Raw genomic sequence first — 11414 nt, 5'->3', positions numbered from 1 at the left:
TCCCACTGTACTGATGTATAAGAAGGTTAGGAGAAATACACTCACTGCTGGCATGGTATTAACCAGCAGCCTTCCCATATCTGTCTCTTGCATCTTCTTTCTGCCTTTTTATAATCTGTCTCACTTCCCCAGTCATGGTTCCTGCATTGACTGACCAGCTGGCTCCAGCACATAAGGTTGCTTTTTCTACCCACAGAACTGTACAGCACTGTTCATGTGAACCCAACATCTCATTCACCCGCTGTCCTACAAAGCTGCTGCCAAAAACTTCCTCTCACAGGCAGAGGAGTGTAGGAAGGGCTGCATCCGCAGCCACTACCCTCCTGCCAGCAGGCCCATTGCCCAGGAGCAGCTGATTTGATATAAAAGGAGAGCAGCCCACTATAAAATAGCTAAGGGGGCTGGATGGGAACCTTCAGAGGCTGGGGCAGTGTCCCATAAGGGTGCCGGGTGCCTCAGGTCCAACTGGATGCCTCCATGGTTGTGGTAGACAGGTCTGGGGACCAAAGGCTGCAGTCACAACAGCGCCCTTGCCACGACAGCTAGATACCTGCTCATAAAATACTGCTGTCCACTCACTTCCGTGAGGACCACTTCTTCCTCAAGGGGCACTCAGCTGAGGCAGTGATGCTGGCAACGTGGAAACAGCTGCCAAGGCTGATGCTGAGTTTACACGAAGAGTGTACAGCCTCTGTGAGAGCTGTGGTGTGAGTCCTCACAGTCCTGGCTACCCCAGGGAACATGAATGACTACATGAAACAGCAGGAGGACAGCAGGAGGGATCCAGTTATGGCCAGAATGAGACCAAATGGGCTGCAAACCCCCAAGCAGGTTTTTGCAGACTTCCTTTTAAAATAGGATATTTTCACTTATTCTTTGACAATTTCATATATATAAACAATGTGCTTATATCTACTCCTACATCCCCTCCCATTCTCTCAGGCACCCTAGATAAGGGATGTAGAGAGAAAAACTGTCAATAAACTGGCCCCCATGGCTGTAGATTGTAAGAAAGCAGTCTATGGTCCATTTTCAGTGTGAAATGCACTAAGAGCTCACCAGAGAGTCACAGATACACAGGAGGCTCTAGGCCCCTGTCCTCCCTAGTTGGCAACTGTCGCTAGGCTCTCAGTTCATCCTAGGGTTGAAAAGTCGCAGGCAACCAGGCTTAATACCAGCACTTTGGAGGCAGAGACAAGCAGATCTCTGTGAGTTCAAAGTTGGCTTGGTCTACATAGTGATTTTCAGAATAGCCAGAGCTACATAGTAAAACATTGTGTCAAAAAAGAAAGGAAGGAATGAAGGAAAGAAGGAAGGAAGGAAGGAAGGAAGGAAGGAAGGAAGGAAGGAAGGAAGGAAGGAAGGAAGGAAGGAAAAGAAAAAATGTGACAGGTAGTCTACTACAGGATCAGAAAAGCAGGGAATCTCAAACCCTGAGACATACATTCTATGAGGCTTTGTGTCCTGAACTATGAGGATGAGGGTCTGGGGAGGGGGGCCACACTAGACACTAGAAAATTGCCCCCGGCCCCAAGAACTCAGCCAGTTACAGATAGAGAAGTACGATTAGGAATTTAGAACTTTGTTTTGTGCCAACAGTGGTGTGCCAACCGTTCCTGCCTTCTCCCTAAGCTGATGCACTGCTCTGCAAAGCAGAAAGATGCAATGCTCCACTTTCACTCTGAGTCCCCAGGACTCTAATTGTGAAGCGATAATCACTGTTTCTCACAAACTTAACTCAGTCAGAGGAGAAGCTGGGTGTCCCTAAAGGAAGACCTCAGAACTGCGAATGCCGAATGCCGTTAGGTTTTCTCAGGTCTTGCCAATACTCTAGGACACCTGTGTGTGTTGCCAGGCTTGGCTCCGACACCTCTCACACTGGAGTTCAGGGAGCAAGGCATTCTACAGAACCCCTGGATGCCATCTCTTTCTGCAGTGCACCCAGGGAGGAGGCAATGCATACACAGCTTCCTCCCCTCCCCCACCCTCACAATGGCCAAGTGGCACTCACTCAAACATCAAAAGCCCATCCTCAAGTTTATAAGCTCAGATCAAGAAAACACAAAGTAAAATGAGGCCTTGAATTTGTCTCTCAATTTATAATGGCATTTTTCAATTTGCAATGGCATTTAAAAAAAAAAAAAAGATGGGAGTATCTTACCCTGTAGCTTAGGCTAGCTTTAACTCACTTTATGGCCCAGGTTGGTCTCAGATTCATGACAATTCCCAGATGCAATGACTTTAAAGGAAGGTGTTTCTAGAGTGTTCCCTTGGGGTACAAGGAAGTATGGTTTCAGGGACATGACATTAGTGAATGTGGAGTGGGGGTGTGCCCAGTGTCTCTCTCAGGATGTCACTAGGAAGTGAGCAACCAGAAGTGCCCTGAAGCCTTTCCAATCTGCCGCTGCCCAGCTGGCCAGCAGTCCAGCCGAAGGCCCTGGATGAATGAAGGACCATGCAGCTGTGCCATGGAATATTCCAGAACCATTAAAATCATGTTCCTAGTGAATTTGCTGTTGGGAGAAAAAGGCTATAAAACAATCTAAGGCAATAATTAGTGTGGCTTCCGCACTAGCGGAGAAAAGATTCACAAACACAAACCATCTTTGCCACCAGCCATCATTAGCCACTACCCAAGAACTGTGCCTCCCTAGGACAAAGCCACATTATCCAGGTGGTTGGCAGCAGCACTAGAATCCAACCCCACCAGACCAGAACAATATCGCCACCAGAGAGGTTGCTGGCTTGAGTCCCTAGTGCAGGATGGGGAGACGCAGAATCCTTTCTAACACTTCCCTCCGCTCCACCAGTTGCTCAGGTGCATTTGAGATCCTGTAGACTCAGAAAGTGATGTTGCATAGATAGAGAATCAGGGTGCAGAGCAACTCCTAAATTATCAGGGGCAGCAACTTCCTTCTGGCACCTATGTCCTGCATTGCCCAGCTCCTACAATGAATATCCATAGCTTTCTACACTGCACAGTACGTGTCTAACATGTCCATCTACTCTTGGCCTATGGGTTAATGGCCCCCAAGCATCATAGCTGTGAACAGGGCACACAAGCGTCATTCACAAAGAAGATGGGAAGGTCCAGCCTCCACTCAGGGATCACCTGAGGCTATAAACTCTTGAATCTCACATCTTGGTCTTACTTAATAAGATTAAATAGTACAATAAAGGAAGAAGACCATAAAGATGGTAAATGCCTGCCTGGAGGCCTGGCATGGCTGCCACATCCTGGCCAGTCCTATGGCATGGACTCCAGAAGTCCTGCTTCCTGGCCCTGCATCCAGCCTGAAACTGGAAATTGTGAGACTTCACCCTGCATCCCTGCCAGAGCTCCAGACTGCATTCAGGACTTGATTCAGAGACACAGGGCCCACAGAACCCCTGGGCCCTGGAGAGCTCACAGCAGGCTTTAAATGTCCTCCTGAGGACAAAGTAGCAGGTCCCCACGCTGCAGACATAAAGTCATCCAGGGACATGGTTAGCTAGGACCAGAGGAGGTGACGGGTGGGCGCAGAAACCTGAGGTGCAGGCTTCCAGTTGAGGCAGCAATTGTAGCCTCACCTTTGGGGCTCAGGGCATCTAAGCCAATCCCCAGAGGCCCTCCAAGGTGAACTCCAAGCTAGAAAGCCACAGATCACATGCTAATACCCGCCACTGGGGAGGCTGAGAAAAGATGGCTGGGTGTCAGAGGCCACCTTGGGCTACATTATGAGTTCCAGGCCAGCCAAGGCTACAATGAGACCCAAGGAAAGGAACAAGGTGGGAGGGAGCAAGGGAGAGGGAGAGAAATTGGGATGGAGTATCAGGGACTGGGGTCAGGGTTGGGTAGAAAGTGAATTTCAGCCTGTTTCAAGCCCTGTGACATTGCAAGTAGGCTTCCTGTCGCTGAGGTGTGCCCTTCACCATGATGAACAAAAAAATTTAGAGACAGGGTCAAACTATGTACCCTTGCTGGCCTCTTGCTTACAGTCCTCATGCCTCAGTTTCACGGCTGGGACTACAGGTATAAGTCACCACAACTGACAAAAAATGAAATTTTAATAGTTAAGTATTTTATTTCTGTGTATGTCTGAGTGTGGATATGCATGTGTGTGTGTGTGTGTGTGTGTGTGTGTGTGTGTGTGTGTGTGTGTGTGTATGTGTGTGTGGCCAGAAGAGGGCACCAGATCCCCTAAAGCTAGAAGTTACATATGGGCAGATATGATCCAGCCAATGTGAGTGCTGGGAACTGAACTTGGGTCCTGTGTAAGAGCAGTATGTGCTCTTAACCACTGAACCCTCTCTCCAGTCTCCAAAATAAAAAAAATGTAAAAGAGAGAAAAGCCATCTTAAATAATAAATTCATACATACATTACAAAGTGGCCAGCCATAAACTGAGATCCATGTAGGAAGCCCCCAGAAGAGGGGCAGTTCTGTCACATGGACACTATAACAGGGTCAGTGTCCTTACTGTCTCTAAGATGGAGTAAGATGCTGCAGCATATGCTCTCCTCATCCTCGGGACCCTGGGCCACTTGTACAGAGTGCTGGCCTTTGGAGCACACAACCATGTAAGATCTTCACATTTTCCCTATTTTACATTAAGACAGAAAATTGCAGCCGGGCGTGGTGGCGCACGCCTTTAATCCCAGCACTCGGGAGGCAGAGGCAGGCGGATTTCTGAGTTCGAGGCCAGCCTGGTCTACAGAGTGNCAGAGGCAGGCGGATTTCTGAGTTCGAGGCCAGCCTGGTCTACAGAGTGAGCTCCAGGACAGCCAGAGCTATAAAGAGAAACCCTGTCTCGAAAAAACAGAAAAAAAAAAATAGAAAATTGCAAAATGTGTTATTCACCTCAATTAATAATAAGTACATTATACACCAACACACGTAAAACACTTTCATGAAAAAAAGTGATAATTTTATTTTCCAAGACAAGAATGTTGAGGAGCTGAGAGTCATTGTACTCTTGTTTTGTTTGGGGGGTTTGTGTTTCCAACGTCAGGCTCTACCCTAGATAGCTGGGCTCCTTTCCCAGTGCATCTGCCGTCTACCAGAACACAAGGCCTTGGGGGAAGGGTGAGAGGAAGTGCACCCCACCCATGTCTGCAGTGGGAAGGACCACCTTGAACACCTCCTTGGTCATCGAGGAGCCCCATGTACAGTTCTCACCTGGGAGAGGTCCCACGTTCTAACACTGCCTGCACCACAGGGCATGCTCACTGTCACCAACATCGTCGCTTCTCCTCTCAGAAAGTCTTCAGGCTGGGAAGCCACCTTGCCACGGAATTCATATTTTTCTCTAGAAAGCACATATTTATCACAGTCACTAAGCCCATCAGCTGTCTTTGTGAGGTCCATTGTGAGAAAGATTTCTTCCAAGGAGCTGGGTATGAGCCATCTGACCACTACAACGAGAGGCTCTTTTAACCCCAACCCAGTCCCATGAACCCCAGGTCACTGCACATGGTGCCCACACTCCAGAGCCCAAAGGAGAATGAAAAACTCTGTGACATTTGCTGAGACACCAACACATGACCCCTTCCTGTGGTCTATCCCTATAACCATGGGAGGTGCCTTGTGGTGGGAACACAGGATCTGTGCAGGTATTGGGCCAATGGAGTAGTTTGATTCTCTAAACCTCCCCTGAAGGCAGATGGACCTCACTGTGAAGGCAGCATATCACGCAGGAGGACAATCAGTGTCATTGGGTGAATGTCTGTCCTTAGGCGGAGACTCAAGAGTGGCCCTGGTGGTCATCCTGTACTTCATCCAAACTAAGTCAGACATAGGAGAGACATGGCCCAAGATGAGCTCCTGACCTCTGGTTCCACCCTAGAGAACTGCCCTTTTGTCCCTTTTGTCCCGGCAGCCTCTCCTGGCTAGTAACCCATGTCTAGAGGAGAGTGGCAGGAGCAGCCCCCTGGTTTGTGAAGAAGCTTGCTCCGGCAGGCAACATCACTAACTCTTCCAAGGAACAAACAAGGCCAACAGCTGCAGGCTAGGCTGGGAGGAAAGTCCACCAGGAGGGTCAGCTATCCACACCAGGGCTTCACCCCACCCAGGTTTATGGCCAGGTCCTGTTGCAGGCACAGGTCCAGCATCACCACCCTTCCTCCTGCTGGCATCTTCCAGGAACCGTGGGGCAGGAGGCACCAGGATTGGGAGCCAGGAGGATTGGCAGGAAAGGGAATATTTCTCAGCAGACGTAAGAGCTAGGGTAACAAAGAAGAAGAGAGTCAAGCCCCTAACACATTTCCTTCCCATTCTGGGCTGTTTGGACAAAGCAGATGCGCCAACATGATTAAAGTGGCTGAAGGGGACTGGACCCACTGCTTATGTGGTTGTCCATCCATCCGGAGGGTATAGTGTGCTATCCTCTCGCCAGCAGGAGAGGGAGAAAGGATGCAGATGTGAGAGGAGGGTGAGTTTGGGGATTCCCAGGAGACCTTATTATATGTCTGTCTGTCTGTCTGTCTATCTATCTATCTATATTTTGAGACAGAATCTCTCTATTATGTAGCTCTGGCTGTCCTGGAACTTGGTATGAAGGCCAGACTGGCCTCGAACTCACAGAGATCCACCTGGCTCTGCCTCCTGAGTGCTGGGATTAAAGGTATGTGCCACCACACCTGGTTTGCCTGGGGACTTTAAGCATGGAAGTGGAATGAGGCTGTGGGTCAAGGTTCAGGGCTTGGGGATAGGGGAGACTTAAGGACTGAAGTATTGGGGTCAAGAAATTCATGTTGTGCTTTCTTTTTAGGGTTTTTTTTTGGTTTTTAGGGGGGTTGAATCTTGGTTTTGTGTGTTGTTGCTCTGTAGACCATGTTGGCCTCGAACTCGTAGAGATCCACCTGCTTCTGCTGATTAAAGGTGTGAGCCATCACCTCCAGGCTGTAGGAAGTGTTTGTAAGGCAGAGAGTTAGGCTGATCTGTGAGAATAAGGCCTTGAGCTCAGGGTCTGGGGAGATGCTGGAGCCTGGAACACTGGTGATGCAGGACAGGGCCCTGAATGACAGAAACCGAGAGCTGAGCAGCTGGACATCCATTTCTACACCTGCCCAGCCATCCCATAATGCTTTCAAACAATCTGCTGTTATCTCCCAACCCTGAAGGGCCTTCAGTCCTTCTCCCTAGCTGAGTGTCACTGGCTGCACCCAGACTCCCTTCACAAGGGGTCTGCCTACAGGGTCACCAATGGAGGACAGCTACCATGGAGCAGACACTAGATGTCTAGGTAGACTCTTCTGGTCCTGCCAGGTGGCATCCGATAGGAACTGAAAGTGCTGTGGACATCACTACGGAGCCCATCTCTCTGCCCAGGTAAGGGGACCTGGGGAAGCCTGGTGTCGACGGCAGGAAGAGAGCACAGTTTTCACACTCGCCACTGAGCAGGGAGGGGAGCAGACACTGCTGGTGGCTTAGGGCCACAGAGCCTCAGTGACTCTTCAAGGATCCCTCACCCTCAGCCTGCTGTAATCACCTGGCTCCAGAGGGCCTGCCCAGAGTGCTGGCCTGGGATGAGGGCAGGGTTAGCCTGCCACTCTGACACCCTTAGATGCACCTTAATTTGCAGAGCCCTGAGACCGCAGTCATGAATGGGGTGCCTGGGTACCCCAGCCTCTCAGAGACCTCAATGTCCTTGCCATAGGTCTAAGGGCCCAGCAGGAGTACAGCAGGGTTTCCAGATTCCCCCCTGGTGGAGGGGGGCAAATGGTTAATCAACGGGAGACCTGTAGGCACAGTTGGTAGCTTGAACATTACCACAGGGGTTGTGATCTGGTCTGAACAGGAAGATAAGGTGGAAGGAGAATAAACAGACTCGGGTGGAGACTGTGTTGGGGTGTGGGTAGCAACAAGCATGATATCTTATGAGCATCCCTAAGGAAGTCCTGTCTCTCTACCTTCAATCCTCAGGGTGTGGGGACCCAACTGTCCTGGCCAGATCTAAAGCTGGGAAGGGAGGGACCACACCCCAGCTTCCTACCGGGCTTCCTGAGTCAACCATCTAGGGCATGACCCTAGACCATACTGGAATTGACCAGTAGAGACCACTGGAGAACCTGACTTGCGTCAGATTGGCTGGACTCTTCTCCCCAGTGGAGCCTCCAGAAGACCCAGGAGATAGTCCTGCCTAGCTCCAGGAAGGCAGGCTATGGGCACAAGAGCTTGACAAACTCCGTCCCCTATTTCTTCCCTGTCTAATTCAGATTTTCCTATCTAAATCCACTGTTTCTTTACCCCACCCAAGCAAGGTCTAGTCAGACCTGAGGCTAAAGATGTATGAACCATGGAAGATTCCAGAGAATGTCATGCCAAGATGCCGACACCTGCCAGCAGGTGGCACCTGATGTTCATACTATGTCCCAGAGGAGGGCTGGGTCATAGGAGCTGACTTAGGGAGTTCTCAGTCACCTCTAAGCACACCATGCTCCATTATGGAACATTCTAGAACAGGCCAAACTCGTTTAGGATTTTAGAAATCTGAACTGTGGAAGCTGGTTGGGCATAGCTGAAGAGGCAAGGGGGACACAGGTGTGTGGGCATATGCAAATTTACAGAGCTGCGTGGGTAAGAGCTTGCTATCCAGTTTAAACACATTATACCTTGGATTAGCTTTCTTATCACTGTGACAAAGTGCCTGAGATGAACGATTTACAGGAAGAAGGATTTGTCTTGGTTCATGGCCTTAGAGGGCTCAGGCCAGTCACTTGTCCCGCATCATGGTGGCAGCAGCGTGTGGTGGACATAGTTCTAACACTCTCAGAAACAGAGAGAAAATACAGAACCAGAAAGCAGATGTAACCTTCAAAGTCAGTGTGACAGTTTGTATATGCTCAGCCCAGAGAGTAGCACTATTAGAAGGTGTAGCCCTGTTGGAGTAAGTGTGTCTCTGTGGGTGTGGGCTTTAAGACCCTCATTTTAGCTGCCTGGAAGTCAGTATTCTGCTAGTAGCCTTCAGAGAAAGATGTAGAACTCTCAGCTCCTCCTGCACCATGTCTGTCTTGATGCTGCCATGTTCTCACCTTGATGATAATGGACTGAACCACTGAACCTGTAAGCCAGCCCCAATTAAATGGTGTGCTTATAAAACTTGCCTTGGTCATGGTGTCTGCTCACAGCAGTAAGACCCTAACTAAGGCAGTCAGCCTCCTACGATTCCTCCAGCTATGCCCTGTTTCCTAGAGTTTCCAGCACCATCCAATTAGCTCCATGAGCCTTGGGGGTGGGAGGAAACTTCCAATTTAAACCATAACATAACTAGATAACCAGAGAAAAATATATGTGTGTGTGCATGTACATGGATGTGTGTATACCCATTGGGGAAGGAGTCTACATGGTGCACACATGTATGTGTGTGTGTGTGTGTGTAACTAAGGTGCACGAGTATGTGAGTATACGTTCTCATGGCCATGAGCAAGCCTGCCATTGTCCCTTCTGTCTGCTTTGAGGTCCTCTTACAGTGGGAGCATGCACAACAGGCCCCCAGGCACTGACCACACTCTAGTTTGCTTTCTTCTGCTGTGATAAACACAGTGACCAAGGCTGAGCTTGGCTTTAAGGTTACATTGCCATCATCAAAGCGAGCCAGGACAAGTGTGTTCAGCTTGCTTGTTATACAACCCAGGGTCGCCTGCCCAGGGGTAGCTCCACCCACAGTCGACTGGCCATCAATCATCTGTCAAGAAAATGCCCCACACAGGCCAATCTGATGGAGGCATTTTCTCTGTTAAGGATTCCTCTTCCCAGGTGACCCTAACTTGTGTCAACTTGTAAAACAAAAACATAACCATCACAGTTCCCCTCATTCACACTCCTCAGGGGTCTACCTTGCTGCTGATCCTTTGGAAACCAGATGAGCAGTTTTCTTCGTTCTCTGTGACCACAGAGGTCAGAGGTCACCTGCTCTTACTCATCCCACCTTTGTCTCTCTGACCCTCAGACCCAGGCTCCAGGTGACCACACACACACAGGCACCAGGGCAGCAGGGTCTACATCAGCCATGGAAGCAGAGGACACACAAGATGAGCCTCAGGGCCTTGACTCCTCCACTTCCTCCTTGAATGACTTTGAAAAAACACTCAAAGCTAATAATACAGATGTTTTTGTAAGCATCACTGTGGCTCTGAATGTCAACTGGAGTGTGAGGCAAAGACTTTAGGCATAAGGAAAAGGAAGCAGGGCCCACCCAAGGACCAGGAGCACCTAAAGAAGGTCCCATGCGAAAATATGTAAAAGGTCCCCGTCCTCATTCCTTTCATTCTAGAGCCTCGGGTGTGCTAGGTGCTGAGCCATCTTCCTGGCCTTATTTGTCGCTATTTTTTATTTTTTAAAGATTTTATTTATTTTTGGTTTTGTAAGACAGGGGCTCACTTTGTAGTCTTGGCTAGCCTAGAACTTGCTATGTAGACCAGGCTGGTCTCAAACTCACAGAGATCTGCCTGCCTCTGCCTCCCAAGTGCTGGGATTAAAGGTGTGCACAGCCACATCTGACCTATTTTTTATTTTTAAGTGTGTGTGTGTGTGTGTGTGTGTGTGTGTGTGTGTGTTCCTGAGTTCAGATACCTGCAGAGGTCAAAAGAGGGTAGTGGATCTCCTGGAGTCAGTCACAAGCAGTTATGAGCCCCCTGATGTAGGTGTTAGGAAATGAACTCCCGTCCTCCACAAGAGCAAAGTGTGCTCTTAATCGCTGAGCCATCTCTCCAGACCCTGCCTTTTTTGTTAAGATTTATTTTTATATGAGTATTTCATCTGCTTGTGTGACCATATATGTACCACATGCATGCACGGCACCCTCGGAAGTCATAGGTGGGCATTGGGTCCCCTGGAACTAGAGTTATGGGTGGTTGTAAGCTGCCGTGTGGATGCTGGGAATTGAACTCAGGTCCTCTGGAAGAACAGCCAGTGCTCTTAACTGTGGAGCCATCTCTCCAGTCTTTCAAATTTAATTTTGCAGTGCTGGGGTCAAAGCCAGGCTGCTATGAGTGCCAGGCAAGCACTCTAACCTCTGAGCTACACCTTCAGCTCAGGAAGATTAATGACAATCACCAAACCCAGACACTATTGCATATGTCAACAAGATTTTGCTGACAGGAACCTGATATAGCTGTCTCTTGTGAGGCTATGCCAGTGCCTGGCAAATACAGAGGTGGATGCTCATAGTCATCTATTGGATGGAACACGGGCCCCCAAAGAAGGAGCTAGAGAAAGTACCCAAGGAGCTAAAGGGGTCTGCAACCTTATAGGAGGAACACCAGTGCCTCCAGAGCTCGTGTCTCTAGCTGCATATGTAGCAGAGGATGGCCTAGTTGGCCATCAATGGGAGGAGGCTCTTGGCCTTACAAAGATTATATGCCCCAGTAAAGGGGAATGCCAGGGCCAAGAAGCTGGAGTGGGTGGGTTGGGGAGCAGGGCTGGGGGAGGGTAT

This window comes from Mus caroli, chromosome 7 (genome assembly GCF_900094665.2).
Source record: "Mus caroli chromosome 7, CAROLI_EIJ_v1.1, whole genome shotgun sequence".
Lineage (NCBI taxonomy): Eukaryota > Metazoa > Chordata > Mammalia > Rodentia > Muridae > Mus > Mus caroli.
This window is presented reverse-complemented; position numbering follows the sequence as displayed.